The sequence below is a fragment of the Bos indicus genome, chromosome 8, assembly GCF_029378745.1.
Source record: "Bos indicus isolate NIAB-ARS_2022 breed Sahiwal x Tharparkar chromosome 8, NIAB-ARS_B.indTharparkar_mat_pri_1.0, whole genome shotgun sequence".
Lineage (NCBI taxonomy): Eukaryota > Metazoa > Chordata > Mammalia > Artiodactyla > Bovidae > Bos > Bos indicus.
Genome location: NC_091767.1, coordinates 63,016,827 through 63,041,179, shown reverse-complemented (window position 1 = coordinate 63,041,179; position 24,353 = coordinate 63,016,827). Strand labels below are relative to the sequence as shown.

Sequence of the window (24,353 nt, the reverse complement as noted above, 5' to 3'; positions counted from 1 at the left end):
CTCTGAACATACACTGCTGCTGCTGCTGCTAAGTCGCTTCAGTCATGTCCGACTCTGTGCGACCCCATAGACGGCAGCCCACCAGGCTCCCCCGTCCCTGGGATTCTCCAGGCAAGAACACTGGAGTGGGTTGCCATTTCCTTCTCCAATGCATGAAAGTGAAAAGTGAAAGTGAAGTCTCTCAGTCATGTCTGACTCTTAGCGACCCCATGGACTGCAGCCTACCAGGCTCCTCTGTCCATGGGATTTTCTAGGCAAGAGTACTGGAGTGGGGTGCCATTGCCTTCTCCAAAAACTACTAAATTGTCATCTTTAGAAGTGAACTTTATGGTATCTGAATTATATCTCAATAAAACTGTAAAAAATTTTAATCGATTAGGCAAGTTGACAATGATATATCATTTTTACTTTAATTTGTACTTGTGTATAACTAATGGGGCTGAATTTTTTTTCAAGTATTTAAGGCTGTTTGTTTTCTTTTGTAAGTTACATGTTTATGTCCTGTTGGTATTTTAAAATTATTAACAAGTGCTCCATATATGTTAAGAATATTAACACTTAGCCTGATATTCATCTTCAAGCTATTTTTCCCCACTTGTTTGTTTGCTTTTAAAATTGTATGTATGTATTAATAAACATACACATACACACACACACACTGGTGAGGGTGATGAAAAAATTTTTAATTTTTGTTTAAGATAAAATTAATCTATGTGTTTATTGCTCTCATGTCATAAGAGCTTTTCCCATCCCAAGATTATATCAGTTCACATATATTTTCATCTGATACTTCTGGTTTCATTTTTATGTGAAATCTATATAGATTAATATTTTAATGTATGGCTTGAAGTAAAGGTCTAATTTTCTTTATTTTTAACGATTAGCTACTTGTCTCAATACCATGTGTTAAATAACCATCTTTCCCTCAGAGAATATGAAATGTAACCTGCATCACATACCAAATTCTTCATGTTCTTACATCTATTTCTGGACCTCCTTCTCTATTCACTTATTTTTCTGTCTATACCCTCTGGGACAGTTTAGCAAATGGGAAGCCAGTGGACAAATGGCAGAAGAGCAGAAATTTATTCTCTGGAGACATGGGCTTGGAGTGGCCCTGGACTCGGGGACATCAGCCCGGGTGCGAGTGCATGTCCAAACCACGTAAAAGGTGGAGAACACACCTTTCAGAACGCACAGTGACACCAGAGTCCTGTGCTGCCCATCACATTTCTCCCTTCCTATTTCTCATCATTCGTCCCCCAAAGAATACACAGTTGACCCTTGAACAGTGCAGGTTTGTACTGTGTGGGACCACTTATATGTGAATTTTTTTCTATAAATATGAATTACATTTGTATACAATATAAGGGGTTCACTGAATCCATGGATGTAAATTGGATATGGAGGGCTGACTCTAAAGTTTTACATGGATTTTCAACTTTAGGAAGGATAGGCAACCCTAACCCCTGTGTTGTTCAAGAGTCAACTGGATAATCAGACAAGATGTAAAATGGTATCAGAAGGATTTCCGGTTAGTCATGGTGGATTCCTGGAATGCTACAGTCCCTGGGGTTGCAAAGGGACACAACTTAGTGAACAACAGCAACAGTGGTGAATTTAACTCGTATGCTTGTCACCACACTCTCCCAAATCCTCAAAAGGCTTTAAAGATAAAGTTGGGGGACATTTCCCAGAAACTGAACAAAAAGATAATGAAATATACTAAAGGACAAATAAAATCAAAGGATCAGTCTAGGAGGTCCAATATCTGACTAATCAGAATTCAAGAAGTAGAGACAAGATAAAATGGAGTCCACATCCCAAATATAGGTACCCCTCTGACTCCCCTTTCCCCACTTAGTTACAGAATGCTAACAGCTATCTCTGAAGGCAGGAGATTGGAGGATTCTTTTCTGAGGAAAGTGACTGGTTTAAGAGTAAACATCTAAGATAACCAAATTTTGTTTTATTTTAGCTGTAATTTCCAAGGGAGGGCTCTTTTTTTGTCTTTATAATTATTCATTTTTATAGAATCCTGTTTTTATTTCATTGATGTAACACCACTTATCTTTGAGGAGATAAGTTTTATTCTGATATCTGAATTGTCTCCATTTTCTCCAAGTTCCTTTTTTTAAAAATTGTAGTTATTTGGCTGTGTTGGGTTTTATTTGTAGCACAAAGGGTCTTTATTGTATCACTCAGGATCTTTCATTATGGCACAGGGACTCTATAGTTGTGGCATTTAGGCTTAGTTGCTTCACAGAATGTGGGACCAGGGATTGAACCCATGTCCCCTGCATTACAAGGTGGATTCTTAATCACTGGACTACCAGGAAGTCCCCTCCAAGATCCTTTTTACTAGCTCAGATTTCTGGCTCTTGTATTAGAGTCTGTTAAATGGCAACAATAACAGCCAGTTATTTTACCAGCAAAGTGAATTTATTTGGAACCAGCAAAGAATTGCAACTTGGGACACGCAACTGTGGTGAACCACTGGCAAGTCCAGTTAAGAAAAAGAAGAGAAGGAGAAATTGGGATGCGCTGTTAAAAAGTCCATTGGAGGAAACTGGCTGAGATGTTACCAGGCAAGGAGAAATTTTTCTTCCTCCCAAGGCAGCATAATAGTGTCACTTCCTCCCAGAGATGCAAAAGAGGTCTCTACCTGTGAGGATCTATATTGATGTTGTGTAGTACATACATGAGAGCTCCCCTTCTGGCCTCCCAACTCTGTTTTAGTGTGGTTTCTCTTTGTTAATATTCACAAGTCTTTCCTGAGTATGTGGTCATCCTTGAATATCCATTCACATTTACAAGAGAGGGACTTAAAAGGTGATCAGAAACTCTGATGTGCTGGTAGGTCTTAGAGACTAGTGGGTATCACTTCACGGTGATCAGGAAGCAAGCTGGCATTTCCATGGAGAGACCTCCAAATGCCAGTATTTTCAGTACCTATAGCTGTAAAGGATGAAATTATCAAGCAATAATACAACACAGTTCCTTTGGATTTCCAGACTGAAATGGCCCATCAAGGCATATTGTAATGAAAAAACAAATGCAAGTGTCCTAAGAGAGAAAAAAGTTATAACGAAAAGCTCAAAAATCAAAATGCATGAGGCTTAATAGAACATGGGTAACTAGAAGACAGTGGACCATTTGATGCCTCCTGAGGAAATTCTGAGGAAAAGGATCCACCTCTTAGAATGTGCAGGAGACATGGGTTCAACCCCTGACCCTGGAAGATCCCACATGTAGTGGAGCAACTGCTGAGCCCACCTGCCACAACTACTAAAGCCTGCATGCTCTAGGGCCACAAGTCACAACTGATGAGCCGCTGTACCGCAACTATGGAAGCCCATGCACCTAGAGCCTGTGCTCTGCAACTGCAATGAGAAGCCCGGGCGTTGCAGCTAGAGAGCAGCCCCCGCTCTCTGCAACTAGAGAAAAGCCCGCGCACAGCAATGAAGACCCAGTGTAGCCAAACTAAATAAATAAAGTAGTGTGTACATATCATAAATAAATAAAAAGGGTGAGTAGAGTCTCCTTAAAAAAAAAAAAAAAAAGGCATGCAAGCTGGCAGAAGTGGCTCCTGACTGTGGGTATGGATGCTGGGAAAAGGTGCTCTGCCTGCCTGAGATCTATTCCAAAAGGGCTTGGAAGTCCCCAGAGCACAGAGGACAGATGGTGTGGGAGGAACCAAGGGCCTCCCCACCCTTTCTGAGGCGGTCTGCTTCTGGAATGGAGGTGGGCATCATAGGAGCTCAAAATTGGGTCAGATTTGCTCCATCCAGCTGCAACACATACTTTATAAGAGCAGAAATGTTGCTAAGTTTCTGGCATGACATTTCTTTCAAGTTTTGTACAGTGTTGGGAGATCCCTAATTTCCCAATTTATTCAAATGTGTTTTGGAGAGAAGCTGAGAGAGGGCAGGGATTACTCTGAAGCCGCTGTATTTGGACATCCGGTTCTCCTTTCTGCAACAGCCTGAGAAGGTCAGCTTCCCTCTCGCTTGCTTTTTCTCCTATCTTTCTCTCTTAAATTGAAGAATAATTACAGTACAATGCACAGATGTTAAACTTACAATTGGTGACTTTTGGGGTAACTTTTAAAAATTTGAAAAAAAAAAAATTCTTTTGGCTGTGCTGCACGGCATGTGGGATCATAGTTTCCCAACCAGGGATTGAACCTGTGCCCTCTGCATTGGGAGCACAGAGTCTCAGCCACTGGACCACCAGGAAAATCTTCAGTTGGCTTCTTATAACAACGGTGTTCAACTGTGTAACTGGCACCCCAGTCAAGACAGAAAACATTGCTATAGCATCCCTGTGTACTCCTTCCAGGGCCCCATCAGAGGCAACCCTTGTTCTCAATTATATCCCCAAGAGGCGATTTTGCCTGTTTTGGGACTTCATACGAATGAAATCGTATGACCTGTACTCTTGTGTGTCTGACTTCTTTCACTCAACATATTTTTGAGATTCATCTGGGTTGTTGAGTAAAATAGTAGCTCATTTCTCTTTATGAGTACTATTCTAGAATATGGATACATTGTGATTTAGTTATCCATTTTCTAAACAAGTCTCTTCTCTCTTATGACTAGCTTTATTTCTGAGCTGGAGCAAGTCTTCTTTACGTTACCTTTTTTTTTTTTTCACTGACACACTAATGGGCTTGTTTCCACAGCATGGAGTTGAAAGATTACAAAATAGACTTTTTAAAGGACCAGCATAATTTACATCCATGTTACAAATGGAAATTGGGTGTAATACATGCTCATTTAGGTTAAAGCTATTTGTGCACTAGACCAATTAAAAGCCTGTGACAGCAACCCACATGTAAGGTAACTGAAGTCTACACCAGTGTTTTTGCTGTGAAAAGAGAGAGGGAGGGACAGATAGAGTAAATATTTCACAGGAAAGCTTGACAGGGCTTTGTGACAGATGTATGGGATGAAGGAGCAGGATGAAACAAGTGCTGTTTCCAGGTAGTCATTTGCCTGGTATGTCCTTCTTCTCTTTAGGAAGGACCTGGGTTGATCACTCCCTTTGCAGGCTCTGTTGTGTTAGGAAACGTAAGGAGGTTTGGTTCAGCAGCTCAACCTGCCTTTTGGGCCCACTTGTGCCTTTCGTCCTGGGCCTGGTAGCTAAGCTCTTACCACACATCGTGGGGCTATTGAAAGTCATAGTGACATTCTGGAAAAAGCACTGAGTTTAGATTTGGTTAGTTTTTCATTCTTTCATTCACTGAGGCTCCCTAAGTCTTGGTTTCCTCATAGGTAAAATGAAGGTGAGTGCATATCCCCACCTTACCAAGATGGTTTTGAGAATCAGGGGAAGTAATTTCAAATTTCTTATAATGATTCACAAGAAACTAATAAGAAAGATCACCTATAGGAGGGGAAGAGGTATTGGGGGAAGAAGTGGGAGTGAAACTTTTAGTGTATACCTCTTTTTTTTAAACCATGTGTGCATATTACCTTTTACAAAAAATTCTAAACAGAATCAAATAAACTATCTCTATAAATGGTTAGGCATTCTAGACTGCTGAAAAAGAGTCTGGCTACCTCCTGTCTGTGAGAATCTTGAGGTCCATTAGCCCAGAAGTCCTATCACTCCAGGATAACTTGCCGATAGCAATTTAATGACAATAAATAAATAATGGGTTTGGGGTTGTAGCAAGAACTCACCTTCAAGAGTAAAGAGATCTGGATTCTAGTCCTGGCTTTGCTGTGTCTTTCAGGTGGGTTCCTTCTCTTTTCTGTGGTTTCTCCTATTGAATGAAAGAGCAAGACTGCATGATCTTTCAGATGCTTCCAGCTGATACCTAGAATATAATGCTAATTTCTAAGCAACAGAAGGTTTCATAATAGATTTGCTGGTGACATTTTTGTATCTAAGACTAGAATAGGGCAATGAAACACATGCTTCTCTTTTCACCTTTTATTTCCTTTGATGCTGAAGTATCCAGAAGCCATGAGTCAAGTGCAGTGTGTTTTCCAGGAAAAGGAAATTGAGTTGTGTTTCAGTAGAACCATTGGTGCAATCCCATTGCTGTTTGCTATTGATGTTAGCTGAAGAGTGTATGGGTGATATGTATATACAGCACTTTATATGGATATCAATGAATAGGAATCCAAAAATCATATAATTCAAATTCTAACAAGACTCAAACAATGGCCTTTGGTGCCAAGGAACTCACTACCTCCTGAGGTGCTTCATTGCATTTTCGTATTGCTCAAATCATTAGGAAACCTTTTGGGTTGAGCTGAAATCTTGACTTCATGACCACCGTTAGTGTGAACTTAGCTCTCTGGGCTGCAAAATACACCTGTGTTCTCTCTGGCCAAGATTACAAACTTCTGAAATGTGGGCCAGTATTAGACCATGTTTCAAAATATTTCAATTAGATTTCAACAACAAAACATAATGAGGGGAACTTTCCTGGCGGTCGAGTAGTTAAGATTTCGATTTCCAATGGAAGGGGTGCAAGTTCAATCCTTAGTCAGGGAACTAGGAGCCCACATGCCTCTTGGCCCAAAAACCAAAACATAAAAACAGAAACAATATTGGATCAAATTCAATAAAGACTTTTTGAATAGTCCACATTTAAAAAAAACAAACTTTAAAGAAAGGCATGTTTTGTTTTGTTTTTTAACATAAACTGTTTCTGACTTCTCTTGATAGATCCAAAGATCTGTGTAGCTGCCTCACCAATGATTCTTCCCTTAGTAAACAAAAGTTTCCCCCTTTAGTAAAGTAAACAAAAGTTTCCCCCTTTAGTAAAGTCCCTATCCCCTCTTGTTCAGCTTATGTGTGTTGGAGAGGTGGATCCCATCCCTGGTTCTAGAACATGGCATGCAAACTTATCTGAATTCATCAGCATAATCCTACCTTTGGTCATCTTTACTGATTCAGAAACAAGCACTGTTGTAAGATTGGGTTCCTTGGGAACAGAATCTGAGATGAGACTTAGATGCTGAAGGTTTACTGAGACAGAAGGTTACCGATCGGGATGCGAAGAAGACAGAGGTGGGTGTGGAGAGAAACTGACCAGCAAAGTAGGTGCAGTGGCAGTTACAACCAAAGTCTCAGCTGACCCCGAGAACTCAAGGATGCAGGTGACCCTTCAGAGTTGTCACAGATTGAAGTAAGGGGGCCGGATGTTTGAGTTCCCACATCAGACAGTCATGGGCCTTAGGCTGCACCCTGGGAGGGGTTATAAAACTTTGGGGGCATGGTTTCCTGAGGCTGAGAGCAAGACTATTCCCAGCAGCTAAGGGACAGATGTGTTCCCCTGAAGAGGGGATCAGGGCAAACCCCCATAATATCTCCTACAGGTACAGGTCCACAGAGATTTGCTAGGACCACTGAGAGAAAGGCTCCCAGAAGTGACCTGTATCTATCTGGATATGGTTGAGGAGCGCTGGGGCTTGTCTGGAACCATCTCACATCGAGGTCAGCTTTGATGACGTGGGTGCTGGGCTGAGTCAAAACAACACTATGGGCTTCCTTGGTGGCTCAGACAGTAAAGAATCTTCCTGCAGTGTGGGAGACCTGGGTTTTATCCCTGGGTCAGGAAGATCCCCTGGAGAAGGGAATGGCAACCCACTCCAGTATTCTTGCCTGAGAATTCCATGGACAGAGAAGACTGGCGGGCTACAGTCCGTGGGGTTGTAAACAGTTGGACATGACTGAGTGACTAACACCACACACTTGGATGTGGTACTTTGATGTGAACTTCGTTAAGTCAGTTTTCTGGCTGTGTTTTAATTATGTGTATATGAACATATATATCCCACGTTGAAGGTCAGGAAGCGCGGCAGTGAGGAGATAACCCTCGTCCAAGGTAAGGAGCAATGGCTGCGCTTTGCTGGAGCAGCCGTGAAGAGATATCCCACGTCCAAGGTAAGAGAAACCCAAGTAAGACGGTAGGTGTTGCAAGAGGGCATCAGAGGGCAGACACACTGAAACCATACTCACAGAAAACTGGTCAATCTAATCACACTAGGACCACAGCCTTGTCTAACTCAATGAAACTAAGCCATGCCCGTGGGGCAACCCAAGACAGGCGGGTTATGGTGGAGAGATTTGACAGAATGTGGTGCACTGGAGAAGGGAATGGCAAACCACTTCAGTATTCTTGCCTTGAGAACCCCATGAACAGTATGAAAAGGCAAAATGATAGGATATTCAAAGAGAAACTTCCCAGGTCAATAGGTGCCCAGCATGCTACTGGAGATCAGTGGAGAAATAACTCCAGAAAGAATGAAGGGATGGAGCCAAAGCAAAAACAATACCCAGCTATGGATGTGACTGGTGATAGAAGCAAGGTCCGATGCTGTAAAGAGAAATATTGCATAGGAACCTGGAATGTCAGGTCCATGAATCAAGGCAAATTGGAAGTGGTCAAACAAGAGATGACAAGAGTGAATGTCAACATTCTAGGAATCAGCGAACTGAAATGGACTGGAATGGGTGAATTTGACTCAGATGATCATTATACCTACTACTGTGGGCAGGAATCCCTCAGAAGAAATGGAGTGGCCATCATGGTCAACAAAAGAGTCTGAAATGCAGTACTTGGATGCAATCTCAAAAACGACAGAATGATCTCTGTTCGTTTCCAAGGCAAACCATTCAATATCACAGTAATCCAAGTCTATGCCCCAACCAGTAATGCTGAAGAAGCTGAAGTTGAACGGTTCTATGAAGACCTACAAGACCTTTTAGAATTAACACCCAAAAAAGATGTCCTTTTCATTATAGGGGACTGGAATGCAAAAGTAGGAAGTCAAGAAACACCCGGAATAACAGGCAAATTTGGCCTTGGAATACGGAATGAAGCAGGGCAAAGACTGATAGAGTTTTGCCAAGAAAATGCACTGGTCATAGCAAACACCCTCTTCCAACAACACAAGAGAAGACTCTACACATGGACATCACCAGATGGTCAACACCGAAATCAGACTGATTATATTCTTTGCAGCCAAAGATGGAGAAGCTCTATACAGTCAGCAAAAACAAGACCAGGAGCTGACTGTGGCTCAGACCATGAACTCCTTATTGCCAAATTCAGACTTAAATTGAAGAAAGTAGGGAAAACCACTAGACCATTCAGGTATGACCTAAATCAAATCCCTTATGATTATACAGTGGAAGTGAGAAATAGATTTAAGGGCCTAGATCTGATAGATACAGTGCCTGATGAACTACGGAATGAGGTTCGTGACATTGTACAGGAGACAGGGATCAAGACCATTCCCATAGAAAAGAAATGCAAAAAAGCAAAATGGCTGTCTGGGGAGGCCTTACAAATAGCTGTGAAAAGAAGAGAAGCAAAAAGCAAAGGAGAAAAGGAAAGATATAAGCATCTGAATGCAGAGTTCCAAAGAATAGCAAGAAGAGATAAGAAAGCCTTCTTCAGTGATCAATGCAAAGAAATAGAGGAAAACAACAGAATGGGAAAGACTAGGGATCTCTTCAAGAAAATCAGAGATACCAAAGGAACATTTCATGCAAAGATGAGCTCGATAAAGGACAGAAATGGTATGGACCTAACAGAAGCAGAAGATATTAAGAAGAGGTGGCAAGAATACACAGAAGAACTGTACAAAAAAGATCTTCATGACCCAGATAATCACGATGGTGTGATCACTGACTAGAGCCAGACATCCCGGAATGTGAAGTCAAGTGGGCCTTAGAAAGCATCACTACGAACAAAGCTAGTGGAGGTTATGGCATTCCAGTTGAGCTATTCCAAATCTTGAAAGATGATGCTGTTAAAGTGCCGCACTCAATATGCCAGCAAATTTGGAAAACTCAGCAGTGGCCACAGGACTGGAAACGGTCAGTTTTCATTCCAATCCCAAAGAAAGGCAATGCCAAAGAATGCTCAAACTACCGCACAATTGCACTCATCTCACACGCTAGAAAAGTAATGCTCAAAATTCTCCAAGCCAGGCTTCAGCAATATGTGAACCATGAACTTCCTGATGTTCAAGCTGGTTTTAGAAAAGGCAGAGGAACCAGAGATCAAATTGCCAACATCTGCTGGATCATGGAAAAAGCAAGAGAATTCCAGAAAAACATCTATTTCTGCTTTGTTGACTATGCCAAAGCCTTTGACTGTGTGGATCACAATAAACTGTGGACAATTCTGAAAGAGATGGGAATACCAGACCACCTCACCTGCCTCTTGAGAAATCTGTATGCAGGTCAGGAAGCAACAGTTAGAACTGGACATGAAACAACAGACTGGTTCCAAATAGGAAAAGGAGTTCGTCAAGGCTGTATGTTGTCACCTTGTTTAACTTATATGCAGAGTACATCATGAGAAACGCTGGACTGGAAGAAACACAAGCTGGAATCAAGATTGCCGGGAGAAATATCAATAACCTCAGATATGCAGATAACACCACCCTTATGGCAGAAAGTGAAGAGGAACTAAAAAGCCTCTTGATGAAAGTGAAAGTGGAGAGTGAAAAGGTTGGCTTAAAGCTCAACATTCAGAAAACGAAGATCATGGCATCCGGTCCCACCACTTCATGGGAAATAGATGGGGAAACAGTGGAAACAATGTCAGACTTTATTTTTCTGGCCTCCAAAATCACTACAGATGATGACTGCAGCCATGAAATTAAAAGACGCTTACTCCTTGGAAGGAAAGTTATGACCAACCTAGATAGTATATTCAAGAGCAGAGACATTACTTTGCCAACAAAGGTCCGTCTAGTCAAGGCTATGGTTTTTCCTGTGGTCGTGTATGGATGTGAGAGTTGGACTGTGAAGAAGGATGAGCACCGAAGAATTGATGCTTTTGAACTGTGGTGTTGGAGAAGACTCTTGAGAGTCGCTAGGACAGCAAGGAGATCCAACCAGTCCATTCTGAAGGACATCAGCCCTGGGATTTCTTTGGAAGGAATGATGCTAAAGGTGAAACTCCAGTACTTTGGCCACCTCATGTGAAGATTTGACTCATTGGAAAACACTCTGATGCTGGGAGGGATTGGGGGCAGGAGGAGAAGGGGACGACAGAGGATGAGATGGCTGGATGGCATCACTGACTCGATGGACCTGAGTCTCAGTGAACTTGGGGAGTTAGTTTTGGACAGGGAGGCCTGGTGTGCTGCGATTCATGGGGTTGCAAAGAGTCAGACACGACTGAGCTACTGATCTGATCTGATCTGATATGAACATAAGTGTCAGTGTTACTTTGGTACATTCTGCCAATGGGGAGCTGCATTCTCTAGCAATAACCTGCTGAGTAGCAGTTGCCTCTCGTTAAGATGGGTCACTTGGTTTTCAGCTTACTAGTGCCCACTCAGCTTTTAGAGGTGCTAGAAGAGAACTAAATCCTAATCTTTTAATAATAGTCAATAGATAATATCTAAAGTGGAAAAAACGAAAGCATAGAACAGAAGCATGTGTCTATAAATATGAGGTAAACATCAGAAGAAATAGCTGAAAACGTTGGCAGTAGTTGACTCTGGGGAGACCCATCAGGGTGGAATTGGACAAGTCAAGGCAGCTGGTTTTGTTGGGAAGCCTTGAAGTGCTCTTTAATTTGAAACTCTTTGTATCACCCGTTGATAATGCATGTCTTGGGGCAGCTTGCACTTCTCTGGGACTCTCCCATCTCCTAGTTCTCTGGCCTTTCTCTTTCTTCTGGGTAGGGGGTTTCTTAAATGCTGGTTGATAATGATTTAAAGCTGCCCTTTCTCTCTTTATTATTTTAAGCACTCTGCTCTACTACTCCTAATCTCACCTCTTAGGCTCCAGATCCATATTTCTTCCACCGGGTCACCTTGGAGTTCCCCCTGCCCAATCTCCAACTTGCATGAGGAGACAACCAAGGTCTCTCCAAGGTCTCACATGCTATGAGGTCTAAAAAATATATGGAAATATTTAACAAGTCACAAGAATGAATCCTTTCATTTACTTAATATTATTAGCCATTTTTTCTTTTATCATGTCAACTGAAAAATATACACAACCTAAAAGTCAAGAATTATGTTTTATGGAGAAGGAAATGGCAACCCACTCCAGTATTCTTGCCTGGGAAATCCCATGAACAGAGGAGCCTGGGAGGCTACAGTCCAGGGGGGTCACAAAAGAGTTGAACACAACTGAGTGACTTAAAAAAAAAAAAAAAAGAAAGAATTATGTTTTATTTGGCAGACAAAACAGAGCTTTAAGCCCAGGACAGAGCCTCTCAGATATCAGTAAGATTGCTCTGAGGAGGTAAGGGAGGAGGAGCTAGGATATACAGGAGTATTTGCAACAAAGAGCAGATAGTCGGAACTTCTAAAGATTTGTTGTGCAGTCACTAAGTCATGATCAACTCTTTGCAACCCCATGAACTGCAGCATGCCAGGGTTCCCTGTCCTTCACTATCTCCCAGAGTTTGCTCAAACTCATGTTCAGGGATGGAACGCATGCCCTCTGCATTGGAATCACAGAGTCTTAACCACTGGACTGCCAGGGAAGTCCAAAATATTATTATTAATGAAAGAAAACCAGACAACTCAAGTTAATGAATTTAATACTTCTCTGTGTGTGGGAAGATGCAGAAGTCTGGGCTCAGTGAAATAATTCCTTTGATAGGCACCCCAACTTTCCTGTGACCAGTGCCCTGGGTTTTCCTATCCTGAGTCTCCTCAGAGCACACCATTGCAAGTGGCTGCAGAGGCTGCTGGCTTGATAGCTGGCATCTGGTTTGTATCCTGAGTTCCCTCAGGGCTCACCATTGGGGTGCTGTAAGGTGCTAGTTTGATGGCTGCAACATCCGTGTTTACTGATGTGGCAGGCAACATTTTTTACTCAGTCAGATGAACAGCCATTTACTGAGCACCAACCAGGACCCATGTGTGACACCAAATGCCGTCATGTGGTTTTGCTGTCACACCGTTTTGCTGTTTTAACATCTTTTCATGTCCTAAAGTATTTCTTTCCTCAGTTTAACCATCTATAAAATGTATATAAAGTTATAAGGATTAAATTAGTCAATGTTTATAAAGCCTTTTGAAAAGTACTTAACATAAAGTTATTAATTAGTACATTTGGAGAGCGCTCTGTGTGTGTGTGTACTGGGCTTCAGAGATAAGAAGAAGATACTGTCAAGAAATACCTTTTAAGAAAGACAAAAAGTGGTGTTATGTATTGTAACTGTGATACAAGGTGACAAGATCTTATGTCAGGAGTACCACATAAGGAACACAACCAAAGCTCTGTAAGAACCTAGACTGAGGGAAGGAACCAAATTTTCTGGGGTGGGGTTGGGGGTGGAGGCCCAGGAAGATTTCATCAAGGGAATGTCATTTAAAAAATAAGAATTTTATTTATTTATGGCTTTGCTGGGTCTTTGCTGCTGCGTGGGGTTTGGGGGTAGTTACTCTGCTGCGCTCTGAAGGCTTGTCCCTGCAGTGGATTCTCTCGTTGTGGAACATGGGCTTTAGGGCATGCAGGCTTCAGCAGTTGAAGGGAATGTCTTTTTAAATGGACTTCAAACAACAGGTAGTAGCCTTCCAGGTTGAGAGAAAGGATATTTCAAGTATAGACTAGCATTAGGCAAAGTTCAAAGAAGTAGTTTTGAAGGGCTTAGCATGTTAGGGGAATAAGGACAAATGTTTCATACTTTCAGAGTTACAGCTATTGAAAGACCTAGCAAAGAGAACTTTCAGGGTTAGAAAACCCTCCAGCAGCTTTAATATTCTGGATGGAAAGAAGCTCTAATGCTTCTTTTATTTTTTATTTTATTTTGGGGGGGCTGTGCCTTGTGGCATGTGGGATTTTAGTTCCCTGACCAGGGATCAAACCCATTCCTCCTGCAGTGGAAGCTCCAGAGGCCAGGAGCTTCCACTGGACTGCCAGGGAACTCCCCTTTTGCTTCCTTTAATATGCAACCTTTCCTTTTTTATTTTTTTAATTGTTGTAAAATATAACAAAATTCACCATTTTAACCATATAAAAAGAGACAATTTAGTAGCATTTAGTTGTGCAACCACCACCACTACCTAGTTCCAAAACATTTTCATTCCCTGCTGAAGGAAACCCCATACCCATTAAGCAGTCACTCCCCCTTCTGGCCTCCCCTAGCCCCTGGAAACTCCTTACCAGCACAAAGTGATGGTCATGTCTCCATATCCAACCTGAGGCCTCCCCGCCTCAGCTTCTCATTTCCAATGAAAACTCGGCCACTTCCTACAAAGCTGAGATTAGTAACAGAGCAGTCTCTATAAATGCCTCTCAGGAAATGGCAACCCACTCCAGTTTTCTCGCCTGGAGAATCCCATGGACAATCCCATGGGTGTGTCCCATGGGAGCCTGGCGGGCTACAGTCCATGGGATTGTAAAGAGAGTCGGACACAACTGAGCGACTAACACACACACACACACACACACACACACAGATTTTATATAAGTTGAGTCATATAATTTGAAGTCTTTCAATACGGTGAAAAAGCCAACTAACATCTTAATATTATTATGAAAATAATTTTGACCTTATGGACCCCCTGAAAGAGTATCACGATTCCCCAGAGGTCTGCAGAGCAGACTCTCAAAACCGCTGGTCTAGGTCATTCAGGGTGTGGGGTGTCAGCCAGCTCCCCATGACAGCTTCTGTCCCAGCACAAAGTGATGATCATGTTCCCATATCCAACCTGAGGCCTCCCCACCTCAGCTTCACGATGAAAACTTGGCTACTTCCTACAAAGCTGAGATTAGTAATAGCAGTGGATTTATGTTCGAACTGCTTGAAGGAACCAAACCATCAAATGAGGACACATTTTTATGAGTAATAAATCTAAATGTGATTAAAAACAAACTGTACCACAAACTGATTTCCAATAAACTTCTGATCACTTCTTGCAGCTGTCATTACATTTTATAATCACAGTAATTACCTGTTACCTGCGATGAGAGCTGTCATGTACTTTTGAATATCAAGCAGCAGCCATGCCGTAAATTGCTAGCCCCTTTCTCCTCTAATGATCAAAGCTTATTTTATTCTTCAAGTATTCTTCTCAGAGTAATTAGCACGCTTATTATACAGCATATTCAAATGTTAATGTGCACACCAAACTGATGCTATTGTGAGACCCATTTTGCTCAGGAGCTAAAATTATGTTGCCAATTTGCTTGGTGCTAGAGACTCCATGCTTGAAACCTGTTTCCCACATACAAGGAACGAAGGTTATTTATTGAGAATGCTGAGCTAGAATGAGAGGAGTGACACTTAATATAGAACCTGAAAGCTAAATGGGTTAGCACATACACGGCCTACACATTTTGAATTAGTTATCCATCACTGCGGAGACAATCAATATCTGAGCAGACTGGCTCTGGGGCCTGTTTAACATCATTTCTCCAGGGTCTCTAACAAACTTCGCCTCTGCAGAGGATAAACCACCCGAATCACAGTTTTGTCAATTGGAAACATTTTCCTCATTCTGAGCTAGAATCTGCTCGAGTTTTCACTTGTCTGTTTTTGCTCTGCCCTCTGGAGCCATGTAAAACATGTCTGCTTTCTGTCCTGTGACTATCCTGTAGAGATTTAGGACAGTGACATTGTCCCCACGGTCTGCTCTTGTAAGGCTCAATTGTCCCAGGTCCTTATGGGACAGGTTACCAGTCCCTTTACCACTGTGGTGATTCAACTTGTCAGTGTCCCCTCTTGAAATAAAAACAGTGAGGCGTTCAGAACCTGAAGCAACGATCCCGGTGTGGTCTGGTCAGGGTGGAAATCAGTAGGTCTCTGTTGGATGTGAATGCTCTTGTTGGATGTGATTCCATTAGTGCTTTCCCAGAGTATATTGTCTCTCTCATTATCCATCACTGATTCCTGATTAGCTAAAACTACCAAATCTTTTAAGCCATATATTGGTACTTAGGCAATTATCCATTTAGACCCCAAAACAGGACCTGAGATTTATCACCATTACATTACATCTTGTTAAATTTGGCCCAGTGCTTTGGTCTATCAAGAACCTTTTTTGTGTCCTGAATCAATCCTTTCCATCAACAGGTGTAGTAATCAACCTATCGATATTGCTATCTGTTTATAAATCAAAGCTTGAAATGCCTGACAGGAGAGGTCTCAGGATGGAGCTCTTCACCTATTTTCAGAGACCTGAAATCAAAGTATTTATTCAACCAGTTATGTCTCTCTCCTTCCCCATCCAAATATGCACACCTCAATTCAACTCTAACTCAAGCTGGCAGGGAGGGAAAACACCGAAGGATATTCCAGGTTACTAGCTGGCCGATTAAAGCGACCTAGAAAAGAAACAGAAAAAGATGGGAGGGAGTGGATAGGCCTGGTGAAGGGCCCAGCGTGGGAAAACAGGTTCTCTGAAGCTATTTTCTCTGGGCCAACACACCAACACAGGCTGGGCGGGTATTAAGGTATGAGTCACATGGAAGATAGTCCAGGGCTCTGCTCTGATGAGAGACAGAGGAAATCAATAACCAGGAAACAGGACCAATGTTGGAAGTTAGGAGTTAGTCAATTAGTACATCAAACTGGAGGGGCTAGGCAGAAGAGAACAGAGATGGGCATAAGGAGTGAAGCAAAGAAAGACCACGTGAAACAGAATCTCAGCTTGCTAAGTGGGCTCCAGAGCTGTGCCGTCCAACTTGATAGACACTAGCTACAGGTAGCTATTTAAATTAACATTCATAAAAATTAAATTCAAAATATCAGTTCTTTAGTCACATTAGCCATATTTAGAGTGTTCAAAAGCCACATGTGACTCATGGCTACCATATTGGATCATACAGAAGAATATTCCCAACATTGTAGAAATTCCTATTGGACAGTTCTGGTCTAGAACATTCTAGATGTACTTCTTAAAAAGGGCTAGGGACTTCCCTGGTAGTTCAGAGGTTAAGACTCTGTGCTTCTAATGCAGATGGTGCTGGTTCAATCCCTGACTGGAGAACAAAGATCCCACATGCTTCATGATGTGGCCAATAAATAAATAAATAAGGGCCAGGACAGGTAGGATATCATTGTAATGTACTTATATTCTCTTTGTTTTCCCCTTTATGACCCAGCGCAAACATCACTTCTTCTGGGAATTCACCACATGTATGATCTGTGAGTGTATGCTATAGACTGCCAAGCATTCTGAGTTACACAGTTAGTGGTCATGCATGGGTCTAGGCAGTACTTAGTATGGCAATCCTGGCACAGTTATTTGTCAATCCTTAACCAAAATGTGTGGCTTCCCTGGTAGCTCAGCTGGCAAAGAATCCACCTGACATGCAGGAGACCTTGGTTTGATTCCTGGGTTGGGAAGATTCCCTGGAGAAGGGATAGGCTACCCACTCCAGTATTCATGGGCTTCTCTGGTGGCTCAGATGGTAAAGAATCAGCCTGCAATGCGGGAGACCTGGATTCAATCCCTGGGTTGGGAAGATCCCCTGGAGGAGGGCATGGCAACCCACTCCAGTGTTCTTGCTTGGAAAATCCCCATGGACAAAGGAGCCTGGTGGGCTACAGTCCATGGGGTTGCAAAGAGTCGCACATGACTGAAGTGACTAAGCACAGCACAGCACAAACGAAATGTGGCCTTTCTCTATCAGGGGAGGGCATCCTCCTGGATGAAACAATTAGCTTTGGGGCTAAGACTCATGGGACAGGAAGGGAAGGATGAGGAACTCTGGCCTAGCCAGCCAGGACTGCTGACTCCACCACTGTAGCTTTAAAAATAATTTGTGATGAAAGCTTTTGACCTCCTGTCCATAAACATTACATAGGCCATCTCAGCCAGGCAGTCAAGAAATGGAAATCAGGGAGTGTTATTTGCTTGATCCAAGATATGTTGTTATCTTACCTGTGGGCCCTCACAAAATTTTCAGTCTGCCTTCTTTCTCTTTTAATTTCCTGTGCTGTTGCTCTTGGAATTTCTCATAAGATCTATCAATTCTACCTTCTAAATCTGTCTAGAATCTGTCCTTTCCTCTAACACCCTCAGTAAATTTACCTTCTCTGTCTTTTCTCACCCAGCCCCCATAATGCTCTAAGAACTTCAGCTGACCATGACATTCTACTTCCTGGAACCCCACAGTGTCATAAAGGCTCCTCCTTGGGCCCCCAGCTAGCCCTTGGGATTCAGGTCCTTTCAATCTCTGATGTGTAGCTCACATGTCGGCTCCTCTGTTACTGCACCCAGAACCAAGTTGCCCTCTCACATCCCTCTGCCTTTGTATCCTCGCAGCTCTTCCTGTCTGAAATGCTCCCCTACCCCCACCACCTTTAATCCCCCTGGAGAATGTCTACACCCTTATTTAGATTTTAATCTTACAGCCTCTGAGAAGCCCACCCTGCCCTCAGACAGACTCAAGGGATCCATCAGTTGTTCCCAAACACTGTGGGGGCATTGGTCATAACATAGCCTGTACATAGCACTCCTGAGTTGGTTTCTCCCACTAAACTGTGAGGTCTCAAGGGCGGGCAGCATGTCTGACTCATCTTTTACCCCTGGCGGCAAGCACAGGACCTGACTCATAACAAACACTTACTAAATGCCTGTTAGAAAGAACACCCATCTGTGCCATTATGAGGTTCTGCTAGGAGGGTCCTCTGTGTGGTTGCTGCCTCACTCCTCAGGGTTCACCCACACTCACAGAGGCTGAGGGCCAAGAGGCACTGGTCAGAGGATGGGTGGAAAAGCAGGAGGCCTGCAGTTGCTCCCACTGAAAGCCTCCCTGTATGCATGCGACTTGTTCCCTCGCAGACTCTGTGACTTGCACAAATCCAATCATTGTCTTTCACGAAAAAGACACAGGGCCCCTTGGAGAATGTTTGTGAAGGGACACATCTGTGGGTAAACTCTATGGGGAAGAATTATGGGCAAGGGGGAGAAACATCTTAATAGAATGGAGAGGGATGACACATTGCTACTCTTGCTTAGCAAGGGGAGGTCACTGGCAGGGGAATGAAGGTGTTGGTAGCAAGGCTTCTTATGTTTTAGAAAATACAGCCTATCCAGTGGTTACCAAGACTTTGCACTTCTATCATCTTCTTGAGCCCGTTATCCACCCTGAGGGGCAGGCAAGACAGAACTGGGTTGTTGTTTATAGATAAGGAAACTAATATCCAGAGAGGTGAAGTGACTTGCCCAAGGGCATGTTTTGAGCAAAGACCAGCAAAAATGAAGCGACTTTCCCAGGGTTGGTTGTGAAGTAATAATCAGAACTATAATTCATGGGGTTATTTGTAAAAGTCTCTGTGGAGTTTTCTTTGAGAAAACTTTTGAAATGAGAAACATTTTCTAGTAAATTGAGTCTGTACAGGGTTTTCAGGCATCTCTTGGGAAATTTGGCTAGATGACATGAAAGATTTCTTCCAGCTCTGAAATTCTATGAACTGTTTTTCACTCTGTCCCAGGTTCACATAACTCCATATAGTACAATTAGAAGTTTGCAAGTAATTTCCAAAACAAATAGCTCTCCTGCCCGTTTAAGCATCCCTGTCTGACTTACCAAAAAGTCTCAAGCCCATTTCTTACTTAGTGTATCACCTAGTCATCAATCTATTCTTTCCACTCTAACTCCCTGCTCTGTGGCAACTCTATTACTTGACCAGTTGTTCACTTCCTCTGTCAGAGATAACTAGAATATAGAGCTAAAGGTATAATTTCTATGAAAGACTAGAAAGCAGAACTGTCACCATGTGTTTTTGAGATCTTAATTTCCACTAAAGGGGAATTGAATTGACTGGATTAGTGAAGGTTCATGGTACTCATTGGCTTCCCTGGTGGCTCAGATGGTAAAGCATCTGCCTGCAATGCAGGAAACCCGGGTTCGACCCCTGGGTTGGGAAGATCCCCTGAAGAAGGAAATGGCACCCCACTCCAGTACCCTTGTCTGGAAAATCCCATGGACAGAGGAGCCTGGTAGGCTACAGTCCATGGGGTCGCCAAGAGTCGGACATGACTGAGCAACTTCACTTTCTTTCACTTTCTGTGGTACTCATTCCTCCTCAGAGAGGTGTCTGAATCCTTGTGCGTGCCATATTTGGTAGTGGGATACAGGATTGGAGTTTTACATAGATCAGGGTAGGAGTAGGCTTTTTCTAGAAAGGAAAGTCTGTCTTGGTTGGATGAACCAAGTTATTTAAATTCTGCCTGATAATTCTGTCCAGTCTCCTTGCTTGAGAACAAAGTATTGTACACCCATCTGAACTGGATAAAAACAGAAGTTAATAGCAGCTCTGTGGAAATAGATACCCTGCTTATCTTCTAATCCAAGAGTCCAGGCTCTATCTGCTGCACCACATACTCTTCAGGGTGATAATTACTCCCATTAGTTAGTGTTTCCTGAGAAGTGAAGTATGGTATCCAATTTCAATAATGAAGGCTATAGCAATAATAACATGTAACAGCCTATTTTATTTTCATCAAGAAGACCAAGTCCATCAGATAGAAGAACTATGGGTAATTCTGGGTATATTGCTGGATATCTCTGAAGATGGTTATCCTGTAGGGGTTTGTTTTAATTTCTCTCTTGACTACCAAGAACATTCTGACACTTAAAAATAAGATGTTCTTGTTGCTGATGGGGAGGGGAGAGCTCATCACAAAGCACTGGGCCAGGACTTCCCTGGTGGCACAATGGATAAGAATCTGCCTGCCAACGTAGGGGAGATGGGTTCCATTCGGAAAGATTCCACATGCCTTGGAGCAACTAAGCCCACGCGCCACAACTACTGAGCTCTCGTGCCGCAACCACTGAAGCCCGGGCACCTAGAGTCCATGCTTCGTAGCAAGAGAAGCCACCTCAGTGAAAGGCCCTTGCACCACAGCAAAGACTAGCCCCCTCTCACCACAACTAGAGAAAGCCTGCTCACAGTAACAAAGACCCAGTGCAACCATATATAAAAAATAAATATGAAAACTTAAAATTAATAATAGTAAAAAAATCTTTACAAAACACTGGGCCACAACTGCTTGCTTTTTTCTTCCAGTGGAATATCAGACTTTGCTACACGACTCCCACACTGGTGTCTATCACAGCTGAGAAAGGCTGGCTTTCCTAAAATGAGATGAGAGTATTAACAATAGAGGGTGACAATACAGAACACAAAGAAGCACAAAGGAAGTCTTCATCCTCACGTTGAACTTGCCCAGGATACATGCTGATAAAATCAGATCTGATCACATCTTGAGCTCCATCTGTTAAGAGTGTTCACAGCCGCTTAGGAGAATACCAACGAGGAAAGACCTGGAAATATGTTTTCTGCCTGCCCAAGTAATTCCCTCTCTTCCCTCTCCAACCTGGCTAAAAATATAACCAAAGTGTCACTAAAACACACACACGCACACATACACACACACACACACACACACACAATACAAAAAAGCCTAACATTTGTTGAACAGATTGTGGCAGAATATCAGTTAGCTTAGTGTTCGGTATGCAAACATCCTTGATGCTAATTCATTCAGAGGAGGACTTGTAGGGAGGGGGAACAGAGAGCGTCAAGAGAATAAGGGAGCAAGGTCGGCTGCCTCCAAGGGGAAATGCCAGAGCCTGGTTGACAGGTGAGAATGGTGCAATTGCCTTTTATGTCCATCTAGTGGCAGCAGTTCTAGCTAGAGTCCCCTCTACCTCAACTGGTTCAGGTGATGACCGTTTACTTGAATGTATACCTTGTGCTGGGCCCTCAGCGGGCACTGGGTCTGAACCATTTGGAAGGTTGCAATTCATCAGCCAAGTTCAAGGACTCGTCTAGGTTACTCTAACTCTAAACATCAAGCCCAGGGGATGTAATCTACTGGAAGCAGGGAGGTGAAGTTTCCCAATAAAGAAGACTAAGTGGGGCTTCCCTGCTGGTCTAGTGGTTAGGAATCTGCCTGCTAATGCAGGGGACATGGGTTTGATCCCACATGTCTCAGGCGGGACAACTAAGGCCACGTACCATAGCTACTGAGACTGCATGCTGCAACTGCTGAAGTGGAGCACCTAGAGCTCGTACTTCACAAGAGAAGCCCATGCACTGCAACTCGAGAACAGCCCCCGCTCGCCTCAAGGGAGACCCAGCACAGCCAAGTTAATTTTTTTTAATTATGAAAAAATATTTTTTAAAAGATGAAACCATCATGTTAGGTACTAGTACATATTCTATGCCAGAGTAGCTAAAATTCCAAGGGATGAAGAAAGCAAAAATGGGAGAGGTTAATGTTCAACTAGAGACCCTGTGGGGAGTAGCTGATATGAATAATACTGGGTCAGTGGCAGGACAGGGAATGATTTTGAGTCTTTTGTTCTGTCCCTTTTGAATTATAAATGAGGTACTGTAAAGGGCAGTTTGGTTTTAGGATAATTTGGACATGATCGAGAAATTCTGTGAAATAAAAAGAATTCAGTGATTAATTGCATAGGTTAGCATTTCTCAAGAGGTGGTATGCATTCATTCCGCTTGGGGTAGTACAGAAAATTTCAGATGAAATATCTTTAATAGTTTGGTGTGTATTTAAATATGCCTTAGAAGAATTTGTTATATACCACAAACCTGTGATTTCACAGGTGATATTGTTGGTTTTCCATTGACATTGGTGATATAAAATTTTCATTTTAAACACTTTCAGTAAAACTAAGTTTATTTTAAGAAATCATTAAATAAATAATAATACAGAAGATGTTATGACAAGAATATGGCAAAAATCATGAAGAGAGAATGTAACAATTGGAAAGTTTGGGAAATACTTCATCAAACCAGGGGACAAGGTAGATTGACTTGTAGACAGAAGGGTTCGGAATAGCAGTCAGGTAAAGGGAAAATGGTAGAATTCTCAGAGGATCTGGATTCCGGTTCCAGCTGCCACTAGGCCTGTGTAACATCGACTCCCTCTATAAAATAACTCTCATGCCTCACTTAGCTTTATTATTTAGTGGTTCTATTTCACTCACTGTTATTGAGATTATGAACAATCATAATGACAGCCAGAGCAGGAAAGTCTGCTATGTGCCAGATGCTTTCCAACAGTCATCATTCTTTTTATAAAATTATTTATTTGTTTGTTTTTGGCCACACTGCTTGGCATGTGAGATCATAATTCCGCAAGCAGGAATTGAATCTGCACCCCTGTATTGGAAGGTGGAGTCTTAACCACTGAATGGCCGGGGAAGTCCTCAAGAGTCATCATTCTTAATTCTCATAATAATCATAGAAGGTAAGTGTAGTAATACCCATTTCATATATAAGGGAATCGATGCTGGAAGATCTTGGCCACACAGAATCTGATTTGAATGAACTTAGATCTGACTCTGGAGCCTGTGTTTGTTCCTCTGAGCCTGACTGTGTCATAGTAGCAAATTCCTATTCACTCTCAAAGCTAAGCTCGAGATCACATATTCCGGGAAGACTCCTTTGACCTCATCTCTTCATCTTGGTTGGATGTCCCACCTCTGTGTCCTCTTAATTTTCTATGGAGGTTTCTATTTGCATTTGTATTCTCAGCACTGTACATACTTTGGGGGCACAGATTACATAGGCAACAAATTGCAGAAAGAGGGAGAGAATGAGGGAGAGGGAAAAGGGAAAGAAAGAGAGAAGGGACTGAAAAAGAAAATATGTTTCTGCCTTATTCTATTAAATATCAAAGGAGTAGAATTGAGAGGCAGGACAGTAAGGTGGTTAAGCAAATGGCCTCCTAGATCCAAACCACCCAATTTTGCCACTTACTAGATGTGTGACTTAGGGCACAGGTTCAATACCTGTGCTTCGGTTTCTTCATCTACAGAACAGAGTTATCAATAGTACCTGCCTTAAAAGCTGTTGTAAAGACTAAACGAATTATCATATGTAAAGATACCTAGAAGACTGCCTGGAATAAGACAAGCAGGTACTCAATAAGTATTGGCTATTATTATTTCCATAATAAAAGGGGAAAGGGTTCATACTATTTATTGTAAAGTGAAGAAAACATGTAGTACTATCACACACATAGAACCTCATCATTTTCCCAATTCTACTTGTTGACCGATGTAGAGTCATTCCAAAGCAGGTACAATTAAAGAGAAATACGGCTAGAGGATGCACTATTCAATATCTTTATCTTTCCACTTCTATGACAGCAAAATTAAAGACTCTATCTCTACTCTTGGAACATACTGAAATACTGATATTGAAATTATCACACTGAATTATATTCTAAATTTAGTTACTTGCTGTCTTCCACCCTCAACTAGACTAAGTTCCTTGGAGGAAAGGACTCCTGTTTGTCTCTTCTCCAGTTCTTAGTAAAGGGGATGGCATGAAGTAAGTGTTCAATAAATGTTTACTGAATGAATATTATAGAAAAGATATGTGTACGTGAACAGTAAGATGAAAAACATTACATGAT

At 42.3% G+C, this 24,353-nt stretch overlaps 1 long non-coding RNA gene across 1 annotated transcript; it reads right to left on the bottom strand.

The window, feature by feature from the left end:
• Positions 1-77: 77 nt before the first annotated feature.
• Positions 78-18,216, bottom strand: LOC139184571 (uncharacterized). Its single transcript, XR_011568109.1, has 4 exons — positions 17,838-18,216; positions 11,765-11,883; positions 5,688-5,770; positions 78-2,958 (listed from the first exon to the last, which is right to left on the bottom strand). It is a non-coding gene; the product is annotated as an uncharacterized lncRNA (long non-coding RNA).
• Positions 18,217-24,353: the final 6,137 nt, after the last annotated feature.